Raw genomic sequence first — 23,544 nt, forward strand, 5'->3', positions numbered from 1 at the left:
GTTCTGTACTGGTTGGGCATTGTTCTCTCCTTCTTACGCGATTTCTATTTAAGATGTTTGATAAATCAAGGCCCCATCTTGTTATTTCATGCATTCCCAGTACTACTTCTGAAGCTAGGTTTGGTAAAAAATGTAGCTTAGCATTTCTCCAAACGTTGTCTATGGAACATTTTGCTGTAAAACAGATTTCTATGTTGCTGGTTTTTCCATCTGCCAGCGTGATCTTTAAAGCTTTTCTGTCGCTTTTTGTTCCACATTGTTCCAATATTTTTTTACCTTTTTGTCCTATAAACGAATTTTGGGCTCCTGTGTCTATTAGTGCTCTTAACTTTTTACCGTTGCTGAACGTTATCGTTGTGTGGGGTCGTTGATCTGTATAGTGTGCGTAGCTGGAGGTTGTTAGGGAGGACTCTAAATGCTGACTGGGTTGCCTCCTTCTTGTCCAGTCCTGTTGGAGTTTTCCGGTCGGCTTCTACATTGGCAGTTATTGGAAGTTGTTCCTCGGGTTCCGCAATGGCTGCAGAAGAGTACAGCGATAGCTCTGCAGTTTCTTCTATTGTGGCCTCTGCGGCCGCATCTCCAACAACAAGTCTGTCTGTCGAAATTCTGTATTTTGTTATTACGACTATTTGTCTGTGTCCAGTCACACCTTGTATTGTTTCTGTTATATATTTCTTTTTGGACCATATCATATTCTTCCGCTAGTCTGATGATGTCCTGTGTTGACGATACGTCTTGCCTCTTTATATACAACTTGTAGTTCGGGTTCATATTGGTGTATATCCTGTTTAGTTCTTCTTGGTGATTGAATTCACCATGTCTTCTGATCATTGTTTGAATATCAATGATGTAGTCTTTTACACCTTCGTTGTTTCGTTGGAGTCGGTTCCGGATTTGAGCTTCCAGAGATTGTGTGAGAACGGAGGAAACGAAGAAATTGCGGAAATCTTGTTCGAAGTCTTTTAATTCGTTCCAATATTTATTATTGTTTCTGTACCATAGTAATGCTTTCCCGTTTAATGTTTCTGGTAGAGCTTGTAAAACGTGGGTGTCTTGTAGGCCGTAAGCTGTCTGGAGTTCTTTCAACCGTTCTATGAATTCTATTGGGTCTCTTGAACCGTCAAAGTGTAACCCCCATTTGCGTACTATTTTCATCTTTCTTTGTCTGTCTTCCATCTGGTTTTCTTCTATTTCCTCTGGGTTTTGGCCTTTTTGAGTTGGTGCCTTGATGATCGCAACTAATCTCGCTCTTAGCTCGCTGAAATTCCCTTTCGTCGGCTGTTCTCTGTTTGTTAATTCGGCTATAAGTTCGTCTTTCTTTAATAGGTACACCCAACTAACCTTCGACGTTTCCGGAGCGTCTGTCATTATTGAACTGTGAATCACCCTGTCTTTGATTAAAATTTGAAATGTAGTATTGTCTTATGAAAATAAAATTCGGAATTCGGTCGGTATTATTGTTTAAAACGTATTTTTCTGCTCGGGCGCCATTTGTGACGTCCTCTCGTGGGAGTCACTATCCGGGTAGCTTTTAGACAGTCAGAGACAGAGTTCAAAATAAAAATAAAATTTTATTGTCTTCCTTAAATTAAATTGACAAAAATCTTATGTACATATTTACAATTTGGCTTAGTCTTCTCAGTACCTGGCCTATTTATTCAAATTAAGCTTGACCTTGTCATATGGAACTAGTCTTAGCGGCAAGCGAGTGTGTATCTGAAATTTTACGGTAACGTTGTATCGATTTAATAACAGCGGACGATAGGTACAAAGGAAGGAAAGGAACTCAACACGTCCCTTAAGTGATTCGGGTTAATAGGACACTCCTCGACAGTCTCAACACGACTGTTTCATAGTACGGGTAGTGAAAAGCTCAACACGCTTTTCGGGTAAAGACGGTATGGGACGGAAACAATTTGTGAACTCAACACGTCCACAAGCCGGGGTAGGGAAGAAGAGAACCTTCAGTCAACACCTGTCGATTCTGTCTCTATGAGGAAATGTTGCCGTTTATATAGCGGAGCTTTGCCCTTTCTACTGTCGATACACTCCTACTTCATGGGTTGGTTCGCGCGCAAGCTGGTTTAACGGTGATGGCTTGGACTCATCGTTACAACTTAAAAACCTAAAGAACAGAAAAGTAGCAGGTAAAGACAGGATATCAAACGAATTACTGAAATATTGTGGAGCAGCAATGACAGAACAATTAATAGCCTTGATTAATAAAATTTTAAAACAATAAAATATCGGAAGAATGGAGAACGAGCAAACTAATTCTACTATTTAAAATAGAAGTTTAAAAATAGAAAGAAAACTACAGAGATATAGACTTGTTAAATACTACGTTAAAACTTACAACTAAAATTTTACAAGTGCTAATAAATCAAAGGATAAGTTTAGCAGACGAACAACAGGGTTTTCGTAGTGGAAGATCGTGTACAGATGCAATATTCGTTATAAAGCAAATTACTGAGAAATTACTAGAGTACAATAGACCAGAATTTCTGTGTCTGATTGACCTAAAGAAGCGTTTGACAGAGTAATACTCAAAGATGTAATCCATCTTCTGTATAATAGAGAAGCTCAAATATTATAAAAACTATCAAAAACATCTATCAAAACAACAAAATGAAAGTCAGAATAGATAGAGAACTTACAGAACCTACAGAAATAGGCAGCGGAATAAGACAAGGGGATTCACTGAGAACCATGCTCAATGAATTCCCTTCTCTTATTCCGCTGCCTATTTCTATAGTTTCTGTAGAAGGTTCTTAAGGAAGAGGATAAAGAAAATAGTCTGCAAAGACTGATCCACAGATTTAACATAAGAGTAAAAGAATTTTACATGACAATCTTATCTGTCTCATGACAAAGAAAAAAACCAGATGTAAAATAGAAATTGATGACATCAGTATTGAACAAGTAATGGAAATAACATACCTGGGAATTACACTGTCTAGCTATGGAGACCTAGACAAAGAAGTGAAAGATGAAGTACAAAAAGCAAATAGACTGGCAGGTTGCCCCAATAACACTATATGGCGAAACAGACACATTAACACTGAGATGAAATCAAGAATTTATAAAGCCAGTGTAGACTAAAAGACCAATAATGGCATATGCCTCAGAAACAAGAACCGACACAGCCACAACGCAAAAACTACTGAAAACGGCAGATATGAGAGTATTGAGAAGAATTCCAGGAAATGCGCTGAGAGAACGAAAGAGAAGTAAAGACATTAGAAGAAAATGTAACGTACAGTGTATAAATGAATGGACACAAAAAAGAAAAAAAATGAAATAATCACATAAGCAGAATGGAGGAGACCCGTTTCGTCAAAATTGCAAGAGATAAGTCACCAATCAGCAGAAGAAGTATCGGACGACCGCGCAAAAGATGGAGTGACAACCTCCATAGAGGTATTAATCAGCCAATGAACAAGCAGAATTGCTTATAAAGAGGAAGAAGAAGAAGGAGAACAACACATTTATAACAAAAGCGTAGTGAACAGTTTTACTGATGGTGTTCCCATGACGTACTTCACATTGTATTGGGAATTTTTAAGTTTGACGATCATCCACTCTAACACTAGCTGTTGCGTTTTGATATAGTGTATAATTATATGTATATACTGGTCTATTTGGCATTCTGTCAAGGATTCCAACACTTTTTGTTAATTTGTGATTTCAAAGGTCTTTTCATAATCCACAAATATTAAAGATAGTGATTTAAAATATTCTGTCCATTTCTCTATAAGATTTTTTATTAGCAATAGGTGATCGTTTGTTTTATTACCGTTTCTAAAAACCCGCCTGTTGAATGGACTGATAAAATTCCAATTTATTTTCTAATCGGTTGGTAATTATTTTTGTAAATGGAATATAAATATGGGAAAGTAGATTTATGAGCCTGTAATTTATAATGTCGGTGATAACACCTTTTAAATGAAGTAGGATAATTTCTGCGTTACATCACTGAGTTGGTGTTACTGCTTCCTGCAGATATCTAGTGAATAGTTTGCCTGCCATAATCTTTTTCCAGCGACTTTCAAGGCATCTGCCTATATTTTTTCGCCTCCGGGGACTTATGCTTTTTTATTTCTTGCACTGACCTTCGAACTTCATTAAGTGTTTAAGTCCGGTAAAATTTCAGATCCTGGATTAGTTATCTTTGGTAATGATTCACTACGGATGCATTGCTGTTCTTTGTACAGTTGGCTATAAAATCTCTCTATAGTGTTCATGATTTAATCTCGATCCTCAATGATTTACCCTTGTTAATGGCTTAATTTGTCGATGTTTGTTTCTTCCAATGAACATGTTCTGTCTGAGTACTTTTAAACTTTTGTTTTTTTCTATTACTCTAGTAATTTTTATAGTACTGTATCGTCTTATTTTTTCTTAATTTTACGATTTTGTTTTCAACACTAGGACAGTATTTCTTGTCAGTTTCTTTCAATGTTTGAATATTATTAGTTTTCATTTCATTGATGCTGGTATTCTCTAAGTCATGTGTAAAGAAAATAATCCTAATGTTTGCTTCATAATGTGTTTCACTTTCTGGAAATATCCATCTTTCACTCTTCTTTTTAAGGATCATTTTTGTTCTTTCGATTTCAATGTTAAAAGTGATCTATGCTATAATTAGTCTATGGTCACTCCCTTTAAAAAATTTATTCAATACTCTTACATTCTAAACTATATCTTGCCAATTTAATATTATAAAATCAATATTTTTTATTCTTTGGTTCGAACTTTTTCATGATCACTTACGTTTTTCTAAAGAATGAAGTCATCACAAAGAAATTCTTCTGATGTAAGAAGTCATGAAGTCTTTTACCCCCCTCATTTCTCTCACCAAATCCAAAGTTTCACATAGCGGATTACCCCTTACCTTGTTTAAATCTTAATTTGGCGTTGAAAACTTCCTCATTTTCCTATATCCTTCCTACAAACCTATATAATTTTAAGTTCGTATCTTGGATTTAATTGGATAATAAGATAGATGACTTTGGTACATATGCTTTTTATTGTAATTATGTTTGGTGTTAATTTATACTCTTCGTTTCCTCTGAAATGGAACATGTTTTTATACTTCACTATTACTTATCATACTTAATCAATAATCATACTTAAGTATGATTCTCTCTCCTGATGTCACCCAATATGTAGCTTCTTCGAATTTATAATAATTTTTAAACTGTTTGTCCTTTGTCTCGTGTTGTGTAAATGTATCAGTTAATATTTATGACATTCAACATATATTGTTGGATAGCTTAATTTTGACGAAATGTTCCTGAAGATGCTCTAGAAGCAAAAGTACTTGGGCAAGATTTAATAAAAACTGTGCTCAATATCTGCCTTTTATTTGATTAAAAAAAAGTTTAAGTATTATTTGGTCTTCTCCTCGACGCCTTACTTCACTTATACCGACTATATCCCATTTAATATGTTTTAGTTCTTTCTTTAGTTCTAGCATTGATACTTCTAATGGTAATGATGGAACGTTATAGGCACATATATTTTCTGCTCTGCTCCAAATTAGAACTTTAAATTAAGTATTTTACAATAATACAATTAAAAATTGATTCTTGACATGGCTAATACAATTTTCTTTTTCAGAGTTATTTTTGGAGACTATTCTTGTGGTAAGTAACACTTAAAGAAAAAATATATTTAAATATTTTATTGAAAACGTTTTATAGAGAGATATAGAGTCCGAATACAGACTAAAATAATAGTGGTGATGAGACGCAACCCTATCGTACTCTTCGTCTGATTCGTATCCTTCCGCATGTTTTGTGCTCTATTTCGGTGTTGCCGTTTGGTGCTAATATAGTTCTGAGATAGTTCGCAAGTCATGTTCGTCAACTCCAGTTTTTCTCAGAATTTCGATCATCTCTTAATCGTTAACGTAGTCAAATGCTTTTCGGTAGTTCATACAACATGCATATACATTCTTGTAAATTCGTGTATGGATGATTCTGAGAAAAATAGGAATTTGAGTTTTTTAGCAATGTTACAAATGTTGATTTAAGCTAGTCTGATGATATTTTAGTTATGCTGTATATCTGATTAAATAGTTCTATTATCAAATCTAAGCTTGTACCTTTGCTGGCTAGAATTTATTTAAGTAACTTATTTATATTGTCTAGACCGGTCGTTTTTAAGTTTTTTTGGGAGCATTTACTGCCTGAACAACTTCTTTTTTGGTTATTTCTGGACCTTTTCTGTTTATTCGAACATATGCGAATAGTGGAGCACCAGGTCTATCATTGCCAAAATGTGTCCGAATATATTCTTCCCATCTTGTTAGTTTGTTTTCTGTAAACGTAAATATTTCACTATTATTAATTCTTATGGATATTAAAAGTACGACAACATTTGTGATGCAGTGGTTAACAAGTCAGGCGGCAGAATTTTATCAGGAGGGTATTTAAAAACTGGTGCCACGTTATGACAAGTGCCTCAATATTCACGGAAATTATGTAGAAAAGTAGATTAAGGTACATGCTTTCATGTAAAAATAAAATTATTGCCCTATCTTTGCAAGTCTTTTTTTAATTCCAAAACGGTACTTACTTAAAAACACGCCTCGTATTTTGTATTATATCTTTGTTAAAGTTGGTAAATTTCTTGGTTGACATCCAAGTAAGGATGTTAGCTTTTCTTTAGCTTCTCTGCACTTTTTTTTTTATATTTTGTTAATTTACTTGTATTCTAATTCGTTAGTTCCATGTTTTCGCCCTACGTTCATATGGTCCACGACCACTCGCATTATCTTTCCTTGTTTTCTGTTGATTTTCAGGAATATGATTTCTTCTTTTTGAATCTTTGGTATTTTTGTTTTTAGAGAAATCCATGTTATTTCAACGTCTATCGCACCAAGTTCTCTATCGCTTTTATTTTTTTTTTAACCTTAAAACCTATTTCTTTTTTGCTTTCAGGGTTCATCAGTTGTGCGATGTATATTTTTCTCGTCAGTTTATTTCTTTTAACTTTTAGAAATCTTTTAAGTCTAAATTTAATATATCTGGATTGTGCTTACTATAGGTGTCGGTTCCAGGGTATATTTTAGTAGATTTTATGTACCTCTTAAATTTGTGGTCGAGCAAAATAAAGTCGATTTGATTCCTAACAATTTTACCTTCTTTGTCTGCAACTGATTTTCCAAGATTTTAGCCTTTTGGAATTTCTTTAAAGAAGGTTTGTTAGAGAATGTAAAGAATGTTGTTATAAAATTCCTAGATTTCTTGCTCTGACTTGCCACTTGTAGGAGCATAGATCTGAATAAAATTTAGGTTTCTATGATTTTTTTCATTCATATATATTTTTTGTTTAGCTACCCTATACTGAAGATTCATCTGCTGTTAATGTGCCCTGCCTAATTTAAAAATTAATATCGGATATCGTTTTATACTCTATATCTGTCTTCACTTCAGTCCATCAATTATGCACTCTCGTAATATCTTATTATGGCTAAGCAGTTTTTTGGTCCTCTTTTGTTTATGGAACAATATTTCTATATAATTTTGGAGAAATGGTAATAATGATTATTAGAATAAAAAAACAAGGAAATATAGAAATGTTATTAAAATCCTGAAATGAGTATTATGATTATTATTAAATATTTGGTATATAGTTAAAATATGACAGGAACTACTGTGAAGAGAAAACGTGATTTATTGTGCTGTGTTAACAAGGTATGAATAAAGCAATATAATGAAAGAAGGTTAAGTCTGAATAAATAGACTAGATCAAAATGTACTGCCCGCCAAACTAACCAGATACTAAGTTTATCTTAAGTAAAGTTAGAAAGTATTAGAAAAACCTTAATTTTAATATTTTTTTATTGTATGTTCAATAATAAACCATAAAATAAAAAAGAAGTCTCAAAATATTGATTAATTTAACAACAAATAAAAATTAACAAAATTGTTTACTTCACAGTGAGAAATTTTTTTAAATAGAAGTCACAAAATATTTCTATATGGGTTATGCATATTAAAATCGAATATTTCGTCTTAATGTTAAATAAAAGGCTCTCATCCTTTCTGGCGTAGACTGGATCAAAGCAACAATTTTATTTTGCCATATTTGCTCTCACTCGTTTACCAGCGCATGTGATAATGCTATCACAGTTCCAAATTCGCCATAATATTGCTTACTTCTCTTCCCAAGTTGTCCCAAAAATGCAGTATGGGGGTAAGGTCTGGACTTCTACGAGGACAGTGTAGTACCCAAATACCAAGATTTGTAAAGTATTGCATTATAAGCCTTACTATTTACACGAGGAGAAAATTTGTACCAACAAAATGGTACTGTACCAAAGGTTCTTCCAGATATAACCTGATGTGTCTATCAGCATTAAGTATATCTCCTCCTAAAAAAACAAGATTAGTATTTGCTTCCAAAGATACGCTGACCTATATCACTCTACGTTTATCACCAAACTGTTTGTTCGCTTAATCGTCTGCGTATGGTGTCAGGTGAAACTATAATACTATAAACATCTGCCAGTCTCCTAGTAAAAGCAGTAACAGTCCCCTTAGAAACCATTGAAGTCTAAGAAACCGATCTTCTTTTTGAGTAAGAAACAGTTTTTGTAAATCTCTATAAAGCCTTGGGTATGGTACTTTGCGCATCGTTAAGCACTTCTTTAATATACCGAATAGAATTCACATCATTATGCAGAGCAATTTGTAGTAGTTAATGATAATGATTTAAAGATAATGTTTAACGTATGGTCCTAAAGTTTTGGGAAAAATTTCAAAAGCATATAACTCTGACCACAATAATCTTATATTTTTATTAAATTATTCAACAATTTAACTTAACCATCCTTATTATAAATCAAAATTCAAATGATAGACAAGGGACCATTATTTTTGATTTGCCTAATAATTTCCCTGACAAGTTGCATCATCCTTTGGACGACCTCGGCGTCAATTTCTCTAATTTTTGTATATATGCGGAGTCTTAACTGTTCCTGATTTTGTGCTTCCCATCCGTTATTATAGACTTTCCGACTTAATATTGCTTAGAACTCTTCAATTGGACGAGCCTGAGGTAGGTTGGGGGATTGTCTGCTTTCGGTACAAAGCAGATCCCTTGTGATCCTCGCGTAATGACATGAAGCAAGATCTGGCCAAAAGACTATTTGATCATTTGCATGATGTGTGTTCACAAACTGAAGCAATTAAGAGAGACATCTTTGAATATAAATATTTGCGTTTAAGGCTTTGCCTCGAACATCAATGTAGGGCTGTGAGATAAAGCCAGCCTCAGAAATTGCATACCATACCAAAATTTTGTCCTCAAATTTTTTCTTACTTTTGAATTTTATTTCATCAGGTACATTTTCGTAATCGTTCGTGTAAAACCCATCGTTACCCTTCATCTCAGAGTTGGACAAAGTAAAATATTTTTCATCGTCCATCACAATTAACTTGTTGACGAAATGCACTGGCCTTAACGCGCGGCAACATCTCAGAATTCTCTCTAATTGATCCTCTGTGTATTTTGGAGCTTTCCTTCTTTTCCGGTAGATAATATTGTTACTCGATAGGGTCCTGTATACTGTAGTCTTTCCAACATGAAATCTTCTGGCCAGTTTTCGCTGTGAGACCCCAATTTTGTTCTTAGCTGCTTCAATCAGTCTTGCCTCTCTTATATGGTTCAAAATCCGCGGTCGGCCACTTTTACGCAAGTTAATACATGGTATCCCTTCTTCACATTCTCTGATTATGCGATTAATTGTCAATTTGCTTATGTTTTGATCTCGATAAATATTAACAATATCTCGTTTCGACATTCGCCCAACCATATTATAAACACCTCGACGAATATCAATTTTATAAGACATTTTGCAGAGCACAAACCAAAATATTCTGCTTTGTTTTTTAAATGTCAATAACTGATGACATTTCAATTCCATGGCCTTCTTTGTTAAATGCATTTTGCTTCTCAATCAGACCAGGTGAAATTTTTCCCAAAACCTTAGAACCATACGTTAGAATATTTGTCAAGAAGATTTCAGGTGATAAATTGTTTTATTTCCTTAATATTAAAGCTCCTTTTTTACCATATCGATATAGTTTCCCCTTTCCCGGTAGAAATTACGAATTTTGCATTTAACAAATAATCATATTCTAGTAATGTGGATTTTATAATAAATCACCCTGAATAATGAAAAAAAACCGATATGCCCTTTAAATAGAATTAATCTTATTGGAACAGAAAAGAAAACTAGTGTTACTACCTTTGAGTCTACAAGAAAAATTACCCACGATCTTATCACAAACAACACGTACGGCAATTGAGTGAACTGAATAAAGCAATTTCCATAGGCGTCAGTTTCTTGTGGCTATAACGAGCGCCTTGGGAAAAAGGTGGAAATAACAGAATTGAAGAAACATTGCGTTCTAGAGAATCCTGTATAAACACAAGGGATACGGCTTGTCAGAACTGTTTGTCATTTCAAAATTACATTATCGCAGGCTGAATCGTATTTTTTTCCTATCACAAAAATTTATTTTTAATAAATTAGGTGATTTCAACACGGGGGACAAACATAGATATACTATGGATATTATCATTTTTATTAAAACTTTCGCATTTAAATTACCCAAAAATAAAACAAAAAAAAATTAACGGGAATTATTGTATTTAATTTAAGTGAACTTACTGTTAAGTACAGGGTGATTTGACGAGTTTCAATTAACTGTTTAAAGAAACACTTAATTAATACCTGAAAATTGTGGATATGGGGTTTTTGGATACAACTATTCTAAAATATTTAGATGCTCCCGTTTTACACTATTATGGATTTTGATAGAAAACTTCTTGAGAATTCTCTTAAAATATGATTAGGTTATATTATACTGAGTGTTGTACGAGATAGGTATGACCAATTTTATTTTAAAACAGTGTCATAGTCATTGTTGCTTGATTTGTGGATGTTTTTCGTTACTGTATTTTCTAGGAGTCCTGTTTAGGCAACTTTGTCGCTTTATTAGTACCTGTTTTGGGTGGTATTTGGTGATGGTTTTAGTGTCCTGTAGAGGAGGGTGTTTCACGGAGAAAGTGCTTGACTGCTAAAAGAGTTCTTTTTTTTTATTTACAAATTCGCATCAACCCGAAGGTTATTAGCGAGAATCAGATTTACAATATTAAATATATTATATATTAACAAAATTAATAGCTTTTAAGTAGTTTAACATATTTGTGAATGAACAATTTGCACCAAGTGCTTTCTCTAAATTTATTGAGATACCATAATTGATTCTTGCTGTGGAGAAAACTGGACAGTCTACAACAACATGTTTCACCGAGAGTTTAACGTTACACTGCTCACATTTTGGTTCGGATTCTTTAGTAATTAAGAACTTGTGCGTGGCACTGGTATGACCTAATCTAAGACGAGTTATTGTCACTTGATCCCTTCTTTTAGTGGGGAAACATCTCCATGGTTTAATGTCTGGTTTAATATTCCGAAGATTGGACACTGAAAATTCCCACCGGTTTTGCCACTCACTTAGGATCCGCGATTTGATAACACTTGAAACATCACTAGCTATCACGTATTTCACAATAATAGAGTCAGCTGAATTGACGGCTTCACGCGCACACTTATTTGCTTCTTCATTACCTCTAATACCATTATGTGATGGGATCCAAATAAAGATTACCTCCTTATTACAATTTTCTATCTCTATCAGATTTTCTTTTATTTTTTCAAGAATATAATTCTCTGGGTATATTCTTCCTATAGATTGTAGTGAGTTTAGTGAATCAGTCAAAATTATATATTTCTGATTTGGTGAGGATATAATATATGTGAGTGCCTCGTATATGGCATATAATTCTACATTAAGAGTACTATAGTGTATTGGCAACTTATATTTTTGACACATATTAGAGGATATAACTGCTGCTCCCACGCCATCTGTTGATTTTGAAGCATCTGTATAAATTTGAGAGAAATTTGTATACATTGATAATAAGTTTTGCAGATTTTGATGTATTATACTATGGTTAGTAGTGTGTTTGTCCAATGATGTTAGGGTAGTTATTATTTTAGGTACTCCCAAAGTCCATGGTGCAACAGGTTCAAAACTAACGGGAAAGCAAGGAGGTAAGGTGGTGTTCAGAGATGAGAGATCCATTTTGATTCGGTGGTAGAAAGGTTTATGTAGACGTGGTTTATTGGAGAAACATGTTGATAATCGGTTAAGGTGATCATATTTGAAGGTGTGATTGTTAGGATTTGGATTTGATTTAATTGCATAGGTTAACTTTAAGTACATTCTTCTGTGATATAGTGATGGTTCAGCTGCTTCACAATACAGGCTTTCTATTGGTGTGGTTCTGTAAGCTCCCAAGACAATGCGGAGTGCAGTATTGTGTATTAAATCTAAAATTTTAAGGGAAGACTCAGTAGCCGATGAATATGCTATCGCGCCATAGTCTAATTTAGATCTGATTAGAGTTCCGTAGAGAGAGAGCATAGTTTGTCTATCTGCCCCCCAGTCTTTTTTAGATAGTGATTTAAGGATATTAAGTCTTGCTTGGCATTCGATTGCCAATTTTTTAATATGTTCATTCCAATTTAGATGTTGGTCGAATGTCATTCCTAGAAATTTTACATTATTTTGTCGAACTAGAGGCTTGTTAAATAGTGAGAGTGGAGAGTGATTAGGGTAGTTTTTCTTTGTGAATAATATAAATTGTGTTTTTTCTGTAGAAAATTGAAACCCACAATTTTGCGACCATTCCTCTAGTTGATGTAAAAACGTTTGTATCATACTCGTAATGTTTTCCATATTTTGGCTTCTCGCATAAATAACAAGGTCGTCTGCGTATAACAGACCTTTCAGTGGTAAGTTCATATTGGCTAGGACATCATTGATCGCTACATCTAAAAGAGTTCTTTATAGAATTATTTTTCGTTAAATTGTTAATGAGTTAAACGTTGAGTGAATTATAATGATTAATGATTATAAAATATTGACTTTAGTTCGCGTTGAGGGCAGCTTTTTGTCTATGTAGCAGGTGTTGTTTATGTTTGTTAGCATATCTGATTTTCATCTTTTCAATCATCTCCATTTTTAGGTCAGAAAAATTGAACTGTCTCTTACTTACTATGGAGTATCAAAATTATTCTTCTGCACGTTTCTAAAACCTTTTGATCATTTCAATGTTATTCTTTTAAGTTCAGCAAAGCGCGCCGTATATTTATACTAACCTAGATATTTGTTTATACGTCATCAGTTTATTAGCAATAAATAGTTTAGTATTATTTCCTAGCATCCAATAGAATTTTTTAAACTTATTCCTTAATTCTTCTTTCTTCTTTCTATGGTTTTTTTAATGTATTCCATATAAGAAACCCAGTTTTCTTCTAAATGTACCTTAAACAAATTTTATCTAGAATCTTACGCTAAATCTAAAATTGCATTTGTCATAACTTGTTATCTTAAATATCGTGTAAGTTGTTTCCGATATATAGATAGTGAAACACTATATATATATATATATATATATATATATATATATATATATATATATATATATATATATATATATATATATATATATATACCTATATATCAAATATTTTTTATAAGGCTAGAAAATAAAGTGAAAACATTTTACAAACTGTTATAAAGGTAAATAATCCCGATACCATTTTTTCGTAGCACAATGGATGGCCATTCATCTCTTTGTTTAAACGATGTTCGTTTTCGAGCCATCTGGCGACAAAAAGGTATTTACAAGAGATGTCAACTGATTGATTTCGAATTGATTGATTGTTTCAATGCTTAAAATGGAAATTAGTCATGATAAAAATTTATTTTTAAACGGTAGCGTTTTATGTTTTTGACTTATCAGATTTAATATTAAAAATTATTGCGAATAATTATTAAAACTCTTTTGGAAAATCTTTTCTAGTAAGATATGTCAAAATTTTTAGCATTTTGTTTAATTATATTTTGACTTTTAAGAGCATAAATCTTGTCTATTATGTTATTATGGAATACGAGGTGTATTATACATTGCAGATGGGACACCGGATCTGTTTTCCGAATCATATAGTGCCTTTAATTTCAGCTCGGATATATTTTTCAGCAATTTTTAAGATTATTTCATTATAGTTAATCAACAAACGTGATATACCTGTTTAATAAAGTTAGCATTAATAAGAAGATATAAAAACGTTAGTCAAAGAACATTAATTAAATTAAAATAATATATTTATTTTGGAAATCGATCTACACAAATAAAATCATTATATCAACACAACACCGGACTAGTTTTTTATGAACAATAATTAAAATCAGTGCCGTACTTGGATATGATTATAATTAAAATAAAGTATTCAAGTAAAATTAAATGACAAATAATAATTTATCATCATTGGAAATTCCTACCACTTCTCATAGCAATCCTATGTACTTTGTAGTTGCATCTCAACAAACCAGTCGAAAATTTCCCCTTAATAGAACAAGTTATTATCTTCAGTTCAAGTAAAGGCGCAAAATTGCAAAATTATCTACTGCAACTAGCACCACTGATTCAACCAAAAAATATATATTCGCCAAGAATCTCTAATAACCGAGTATGCATTTATCTTTCCAGTAAAGCTGTAGTTGATCACTTTCTCAATAAAACAGAATCCATAAAAATAAATAATGAAGTACTTTTAGCACTCAGACTAATCACCCCATCAGAACGACTTCTCTTATCTTATGTTATTCCAACAATAACACACGAAATATTGAGCAATCTTCTCCAAAACTAAGGCTTAAAATTGATGTCACCAATAACATGTTTAAGAATTGGAGCTATAAATCTTGAATATAGCCACATACTCAGCTTTAGGCGTGAGGTATATATGGAACTCCTAAATAATATAACCATACGAGAATTTATCGTGGTCAATCATAATAATGTTAGCTACAAGTATTTTTATCCAGCGACCAATCGCTTTGTTTTAAGTTGAAAACAAAATGGCCATCTTTCTTAACAAGGTTCATCAGAAACTTTTTCCTCAATCAATTTTGATATACTTGTTTTATGTAAAATTTAAGAGGTCGCTGGTTAAATGATATTAGAATAATAATGGAGAAAAAATGCAATATTTTGACTGTAAATACATTCTGTCAGTCGTGAATAAATTACGAGAATTAACTAGCTTTACTCATTACTGTTATCTTTACAAAGAATCGACTAACTTGTTGATTGACTAAACAATATAATTTAAAGCAAATAAGTTAGAATATACCATTAAATTAGATCATATTATAGTACAGTAAAAGTAATTAAAAAAATGTAAAAATATGAAAATAAATACTACATACTTTCCTAAACAATACTTAATACTATTCCAACTTCTAATCCACGTCACAATATTATTTTACTGATTACCAAAACAGACAGCCAGTATAGTAACCAACTTGACTTCACCTATTAATTGTCTCCTCTGCCAATAAATTTGATATAGTTATCATTTTACCCTACCGTTAACGGAAAATTCTACAAAATCAACCAATAGATATATATGGCAAACCCCATCTCCAACAAAAGAACTCGCAACTAACATATTTCACAAAGGCTGTAAGAAAAGTAATTCTACATAAAAAAAAATAAGGACCGACACCAATTCTGCACCTGATAAAAACATAATACCATCCATTCAAGACCCACCATACCCCAATAAGAAGATACTCAATAACAGATACAAATGGGCAATATATTACAAAATCAAATTGGGAATTTACTAAATAAGGATTTATCATCACTCATTAAAATGCTTGTAGGCACACATGCTTATTTTAAAGACTCATAATTAAAAAACCGAATCACACTTATACTCAAAGAAAATTTATCAGAACATGAAGCATCTGAACCCGATATTGATTCACGTGTTTCAGCTAAATCATAATTTATTTTCAATGGTATATAATAGTGGAATTTAAATAAGTAATATAAATACCCATTTAACCATGCTACAGCTTCCTCTCTCAGAGTATGCACCAGATTTTTTCTTTACAAGAAACGCACTATAAAAATAACCCAAAGCACAGCAACTTAAAAGGTTACACTGGAATTTGCACCAACCGATCCAATTAGAAGTATGCCAGTGGAGGGGGAGCTCTTATTTATGTAAAATCAGATATACCTGTCCAAAATATAAACCTCCTAAATAATATCGTAGTAGTCGCTGTTACTGTACTGGACCCAGTACAGAACAGTACTGGTCCCAATTAAGTTCAATATTTGTAGCAAGTCTAGAAAGGAAAGGGATGTCACGAACTGACCCACAGGATATAGTGAATGAACTAACTGAATTAAATATTCTCATCCAGCCAGAATTACAGTAACGAGTTTTAAACTTGCAAATCACAGAATGAGGCAGTACATATTACAATTTCCGACGAATTCCACCCTATCAATACACCTCTTAGTTACGAGGAGTTTCAAGAAGCACGTAATAGCATAAAAGACACTTCATCAGTTCCCGATGACATACCAATACAATTTATTCAAAAACTTTTCATAGAAGCAAAAGAGTTTCTACTAAAAATTTTTATTGTTAACAACAATATTATAGATCTGGAAAGTGCTATTCACGAAATTTTAAAAATAATCAAAAATGTATGGCAATTTACTTTTACATAACTAAAGCGTTTGATCCAGTATAAAAACACCATATACTGACTTTTCTAAAAAAATTGGGATATCAAGGAAATAATTATGAGAGGATTAGAACTGAGAAGATTATCCTCTCAGTTCCATTAAGAACCGGTGATCAACTAGAGGCAGAAGTTGAGTTACTCAATAAAAATGTACAACAAGCTGCTTAGAATAACAGCACGAACAGTGTCGAAAGAATAAAAGGAAATAACTACCCGAAAGAAATCAGAGAAATCATAACCGAAAAAAGAAAACTAAGACGCAAGTGGCATCATTCTAGAGTACTAATTGATAAAACTATATAATATACAAAAGGTCAACAGGTTTGCTGATCACCTAGACAATACTTCTTAACCAAATGAAGAATAAGAAATAATTAACTGGGAGCTCTCTGATCAAGATGAAATGGAGATTAACCCTGTAACTCTAAAAGAGGTATATTTGTAAATAAAAGAATATATAAATCCAAAGAAAGCTCCTGGATTTATCTATAATATCTAATTATTGAGCAAATGTTAAAGCAACTTCCAAGGAAAGCTATAATATGCTATAACACATCGTATAAATGCTTCCTTTAGGCTGAGGTACGTACCAAAGATATGGAAGGTGGCAGACGTTATAATGACACTAAAACCAGAAAAACCTCACAAGAAGCTTCTTCATATAGACCTATTTTACTGTTACCTTTCATGTCTAAATTATACAAAAAATTACTCTTGGAGAGACTAAAACCGATTATAGAAAAAGAAAATATAATTCCTAATCATCAGTTTGGGTTTAGAACAAGCCACTCAACGATAAATCAGGTGTATAGAATAACAGATATAGTAGAAAAAGCTCTAGAAGAAGGAAAAGTCTGTTCCACAATTTTCCTCGATGTAACGCAGGCCTTTGTCAAAATGTGGCATGACGGATTATATCATAAAATGAGATGCTACTTACCAAAACAATATTCTGAACTACCAGAATCATATATATCCGACAGATACTTTTGAGTTAAATATGAGAAAGCATATGCAGAATTAAAAGAAGTTAAAGCTTGAGTTGCACAAGGAAGTGTCCTGGGGCCAGTGCTATACCGGCTGTATACCATCGATATTCGACACATGCATTCTAGCAGTCTAGCAAAAGAGAACAACATATCCCAGTTAATATAAATAGAAACCAAATACCTTATGCAAATACGGCAAAATATTTGGGTATGACATTAGATTCCAAGTTACGTTGGAAAGCACAATTAAGAAAAAAAGGAGGAATTAGAAATTAAGTTCAGAAAGATGTACTGGTTGATGGGAAAAAAATCCACCCTGTCTACTTATAACAAATTGTTATTGTATAAGCAAGTCCTTAAACCGATATGGACATATGGGATACACCTAAGTAGGCTGTAGCTAAAAGGCTCTCCAACCACGTGAATGTCGAGGCCATCAAACTCCTAGACAACTCTAACTAGATAAGAAGACTTAAGAGAACGAAGCCGTTTGAGTTAGTGCTATAAGTGAGTGGAATGTATTAGAGCCTAAGGAATATATTGGTGAATGTAACCTTACGGAAGATAAGTTTTTTGTAATATTTTGTATATAGAACTAACTTGCTTAATCATCATAGTGAATGATTAGATAGCAATAATCATAAGATTTCTGTTGGAGTTTTATTAAATAAAAAAAAATTACGTCCCTAACGTCTGTTTTGCCTAGGAATTCTTAGAAGGCACAGATTAAAGCGAAATTCTGAATTTGGTTTCAAAAATTAGTTTACGATTTAATTATTAGATGTCGCTACATTGCGTCTATACGAAGCCATGTTAGAGTTGCTTCTTAAGACACAAAATATTTATTTTCACGTTAAGAGCGATTGCGAAAGCCGTTTTGATGAGGCCTATTAGGCCGAAATACTTATAAGCGAATGCGCAAGCGCCCTGTACGTGAAATCAAATCTTAACTGTCTTTTCCTTTCTTTTTCTTTCGATATACTCTGTACGAGTACTAGAAACCAATTCGCTAATAATTTTGCTTAGATGAGAACATATGTTGTGGAATGCAATTTTTAGATTCCTTATGTCTCTCATAACATCTTTATCAACGTCTGTTTTGCCTTGCAATTCTTAGAAGGCACATATTAAAGTGGAATTATTCTTGAATTTGGTTTCGAAAATTAGTATACGATTTTATTATCATATGTCGCTACATTGCGTCTATACGAAGCCATGTTAGAGTTGCTTCCTAAGACAGAAAAGATTTATTTCACGTTCATAGCGATTACGAAAGCCGTTCTGATGAGGCCTATTAGGCCGAAATACGTATAAGCGGATGCGCAAGCGCCCTGTACGTGAAATCAAATCTTAACTGTCTTTTCCTTTCTTTTTATTTCGATATACTCTGTACGAGTACTAGAAACCAAATCGCTAAGAATTTTGCTTAGTTAAGGAGATATGTTGTGGAATGCAATTTTTAGATTCCCCATGTCTCTCATAACATCTTTATCAACGTCTGTTTTGCCTTGCAATTCTTGGAAGGCACAGATTAAAGCGAAATTCTGAATTTGGTTTCGAAAATAGTTTACGATTTTAAAAAAAAAATATTATTTGGAAAATACAAATACAAATAAGTAAATAGTCTCTTAAGAATTGGGTTTTGATCAAATTTTTGTTTATTAACAAGTGGCTATTTTATTACAGATTACACAATTAGGATATTACATTGTTGAACAAATTTTAATTTATTATCATCATCCCTTTTAAAATTTGAAACACATCGGAAAGTTTACTTTTTACATGCTAGATCAAATTCTCTATCCGTAAGACACAGCTCTATAATATTATGTACTCGCAACAACACCGGAATATGAAACTAGTTCAAAAAGCGATCTTTAAAAGTAAAACTTTTGCTAACATATCCGTTTTAGTTTCATAGAGTTTTAAGACATGTCGTTCATATGAAACAATAAAATCGTATAAAAGCTAAAGCTCCTTTTGATGTATCTTTGTTCTTTATAGTAACGTGACACTTACGTTTCTACGAAAAATTAAATGCACTTGTTTGATAATAAAAATGTTACTTTGTTTTGCCAAAGTTTTTGTTATAATATTAATTTGTTAATGGGTCTAGTGAGTCTTGGGCTCTTTTTTCTGTTTCAAAATCATGGTATTTCCTTTTTTATTACCTTTATAAAACAAAGTAAGTTTGCGTAGTCTTATTGTTACAAAAAATGTAAGTATTTAAAACAAAACATATACCCTTGTATGGTATGTATATTTTGTACTTGTATTTTAAAGTAATGCTAATAAGCTGCAATTTATGATATATTATAAAATTTTTAAATGCAGATAGACAGGACATGATAAATATGTTATTTAAGCTGCGGAGAGATTTTAATTCATTTTTTTTTGTTTGTGTTGGCATTACCTCGTTTAGTCACCTCGCAATTGTGTAATTCGCATAGTTAAGTTCTAGGATGCCTATGGGTATGCTTCAGGAAGAGAACCTGAGTTTCTGCTTCAGGAATTTTTTCATAGCCCAACAAGATGGTTTTTTAATTCGCTTGTGGAAATCCTGTTAATACTACCGCAACTTCAATAGAAGTCGGAGTTTTGCTGAAAGTCACATCTTCGGTTTTTGGTTGTTTCTTTTGCGTTGGCTTTCGGGTGGTGTGCTTTTGCCTGCCCTTTTCCTTTTTAGACGTTCGGCCTACTAAGTTTGTTATTGTTTCATCATGGTCCATAATGTTTTTGACGACAACTCTTTTGCCCTTGCAGCAGCCTTGGTAAAATTAGCCTTGATTACAATCATTTCGTCATATAATATGTCATCTTGGTCTTGTTTCCCCAGGTTACTGATTTTAGCTTTAGAGCTGGCTACAAAGCCAGACAGCTTTGCAGCCCTAATCTCTTCTATGTCATAAGATCAACTTCTTCCAACGCTGTTACTTTGACAGACTTTGTGGTCTTTGGACTTTGCCTTTCAGCATAGGAGATTTTTTTTGAAGTTTACCATTCTCTTTTAAAGTTAGTTCCCTGCGATTTAGCTTTCAGAACTGTGGTTTTGGCTTTAGAGTTCCCTAGCCTTTCGACCTCGGTAACCCTTTGGTCCTAAGTTTTTTCTTTTTTACTTCGTTTGTCCATATTGGTCTCACGAATAGAGCCCCGCTTGCTAATGTCTTAACATGATAGGGTACGATATATTGCCCCAAATGAACCGTTTGTAACGTTGTCTTCCTAGTGCATTAAAGCATTTAGTACAATGTCTTACGGCTTGGCTTGGGGAGCGTTTATCGAATATCCCCATTTTACATCCGCTGGATATAGTTTGAATAGGGCCACCTTGTGAAGGGTGCAATCAAAAATTACATACACCCAATCTGTTAAAGTTTTAACATATCATCCATAATCCCTTACTGTGTTCGTTATAATTAATTACGAAAAATTTATACGGCCGCAACTGGTCATGATATGTTTTTTCCTAGTATCAAGCGCTTGCAAATTCGTTAGAAAAAGGGGTATTCATGTTTATCAAGACGTGGGTAAGCAAGGTTTCTTGCTTTTCAGAACTCGTAAAAGGGCAATACATGTTTCATCTTTATTTTTTTATATTATGCATTTTCTCAGTATATATATGGCAAAAAGTGATTTATTGTTGAAAGAAACAACCCACTTAAATACTTTAAAGTTCGTAAAATTTGACATCGTTGCTTTCTTCTATAAATTAGTAGATTAAAGCGGCATTTAGAGACTCCTTTCTTGGTTCTCATGCGGGACAGTCATTCCGCCCTCTAAGTGTTGTGTAACTGCATATTCGACTTATTCGACGAAGGAATATTTATTCCAAGTCTACATACTTAGGGGATTCCAACGTCTGGCTCGCTACTTGTGTCCTAAAAGGAGACAATTCATAACACAATCAATGTAGGGAATACACAGCCGTCTTGTGACGATTTTAGAAGGTGCAAAGTCCTAGGACTCTCATTGCAAAACTCATCCCCTGGGATTAATTCTTTTCCAACTCGGCTTATGTAAGTACAATAGGCAATAGACAATCGGCAGTAAGTAAGAGCATGGAAACTATACACGAGTGGTTTCTAATGATAAATATTTGTTAATAAGAGTGTCTAAATTTTATATACGTACGTTTACTGGTACGTTTACTCCTTGGTCCATTATGTGGCGGCCACATAATGGACCACAGCACATAAACGGCGCACAGCACATATCCTTGACCACTGCACATATCCTTGACCAAAGACTCGCTGAAGCAATGTAAATACAACCATTGCCGTAAATGCGCGTGGCGGCGTGGCCACAACGACGCACCGCTCCTTCCTTTGCACATCGCTGGGTACCAATGCCTCGCCTACGTAAATTGAGCTTAGTATTTTCTGATCTTCGCACTTCGCACAGTGATTGTTCTAGGGATGAATAAAGACAAATTAATTAGTTATATGTTTATGTGTGAGTGAAATTTTTCTTTGTCAGAAAACCTGCATTTTCAGCGCCCAAAGTATGCCAAATATTTTTGATGACATGCACCTTTTACACTAATTTGTATTACATTTTTTTTTCAATAAAATGGATATTTAAAACTTTTTTAACTTACCGTAATGTTAACATAAGTCTTTCTCAAGCTGGTATGGGTTGAAAATGGCCATTTTTCCAACTGATATTTATTTTTCCTTCAAATTTGTTTAAAATAGAATCAAACGTATTTGAACTTTTTCTTATGTATTCAAAAAAGCGTTGAGAATATTTTTAAGGTCTTTATAAAGGTGGTGAAATTTGCCATAGTAAATTCGCGTTTTATTTAGAGGACACACCGCCATTTTTGTTTGTTCTTCGCATAAACACCATGTATTAAAATTTTAATTTAAGACAATGCTTTCTTCTTCCGATGAAAAGAATGACGACGACATGATTAAAGAAAACAGAATAAATGTGCGGTGTATGGTGCGTCAATACGACCACTAAGGTGCAAAGCAAAGGCTAAGCTAGGTGCGGAGTATTGTGCAGTGCGTTGTGCAGGGCCTTGTGGCCGACACTTAGAAAATCACTTAATTAATCTTCCCGAAATGTCTGTAAAATTTCGTTTGTCCCGAATATTTTTATTTGGAAATTGATTTCGGTATTCTTGTACAACTTACATGAACTATTTTACCAAATCCATCGAAAAAATCATATGGTATACTCCTTCATTTTTAAAACTTCGAAGTTTATAATTCACAGTTATCGAAATAGGAATCAAAAATGAGGAGTGTTAGAAAAAATTCGATTAATAGATGTTGCTGTGTAACTAAGAAATAAAAATTTATCTTGATAAACTTTGTTTTACCATATAACTAAGCCTAGATTACATATTCAAACTTTGAAAAACTGTTGGCATAGTAATTTGTATACTCTAAAACATAGATTTTTGGTTTTGTCATTCAGGTTTCTTGATTATTTTGATCTTTGTGTCTAATATATTTGCTCTAATATATCTTTATACCTTTTTTAAATTACAATTTTGTCTTTAACCTAATATTAATAATAAAAAATTCTTTTATTTTACGTGTATACTAAGAGTCAACTTGAGTTCCATGCAACTTTTAAAATGTTATAAGCTTGCCTAAGTGCATGAACTGAACCGTTTAAAACAGTAATTCTTTCATATTTCATCCAAAGTGCGCAATATATTACGTCAATACACTCTCTTCTAGTCTTCAGTATGATGATAAAGGTAATCATATTTCATAAAATTTTCCGAATATTCTGCAGCACAAATTTAAAAGTATTTGTATAAGAAATAAAAAAATGTTGCAATGTTGCTAATAATTAGAGTGGTCTGACTTCATTAGATCTCCTTTATGTAATATGTTTTT

The 23,544-nt window shown here is 33.1% G+C and overlaps 1 protein-coding gene across 3 annotated transcripts in view; it reads left to right on the forward strand.

Moving 5' to 3' along the window:
- nolo (ADAMTS-like no long nerve cord) overlaps positions 1-23,544 on the forward strand; it is a 2,006,971-nt gene that overhangs the window by 763,247 nt on the left and 1,220,180 nt on the right. For all 3 annotated transcript variants that reach the window (XM_072535059.1, XM_072535060.1, XM_072535061.1), the window contains exon 4: positions 5,623-5,648. The gene's annotated coding sequence lies outside the window, so the exon portion shown is untranslated. The remainder of the gene's footprint in view (positions 1-5,622; positions 5,649-23,544) is intronic.

Source organism: Diabrotica undecimpunctata, chromosome 6 (genome assembly GCF_040954645.1).
Source record: "Diabrotica undecimpunctata isolate CICGRU chromosome 6, icDiaUnde3, whole genome shotgun sequence".
NCBI classification, from domain to species: domain Eukaryota; kingdom Metazoa; phylum Arthropoda; class Insecta; order Coleoptera; family Chrysomelidae; genus Diabrotica; species Diabrotica undecimpunctata.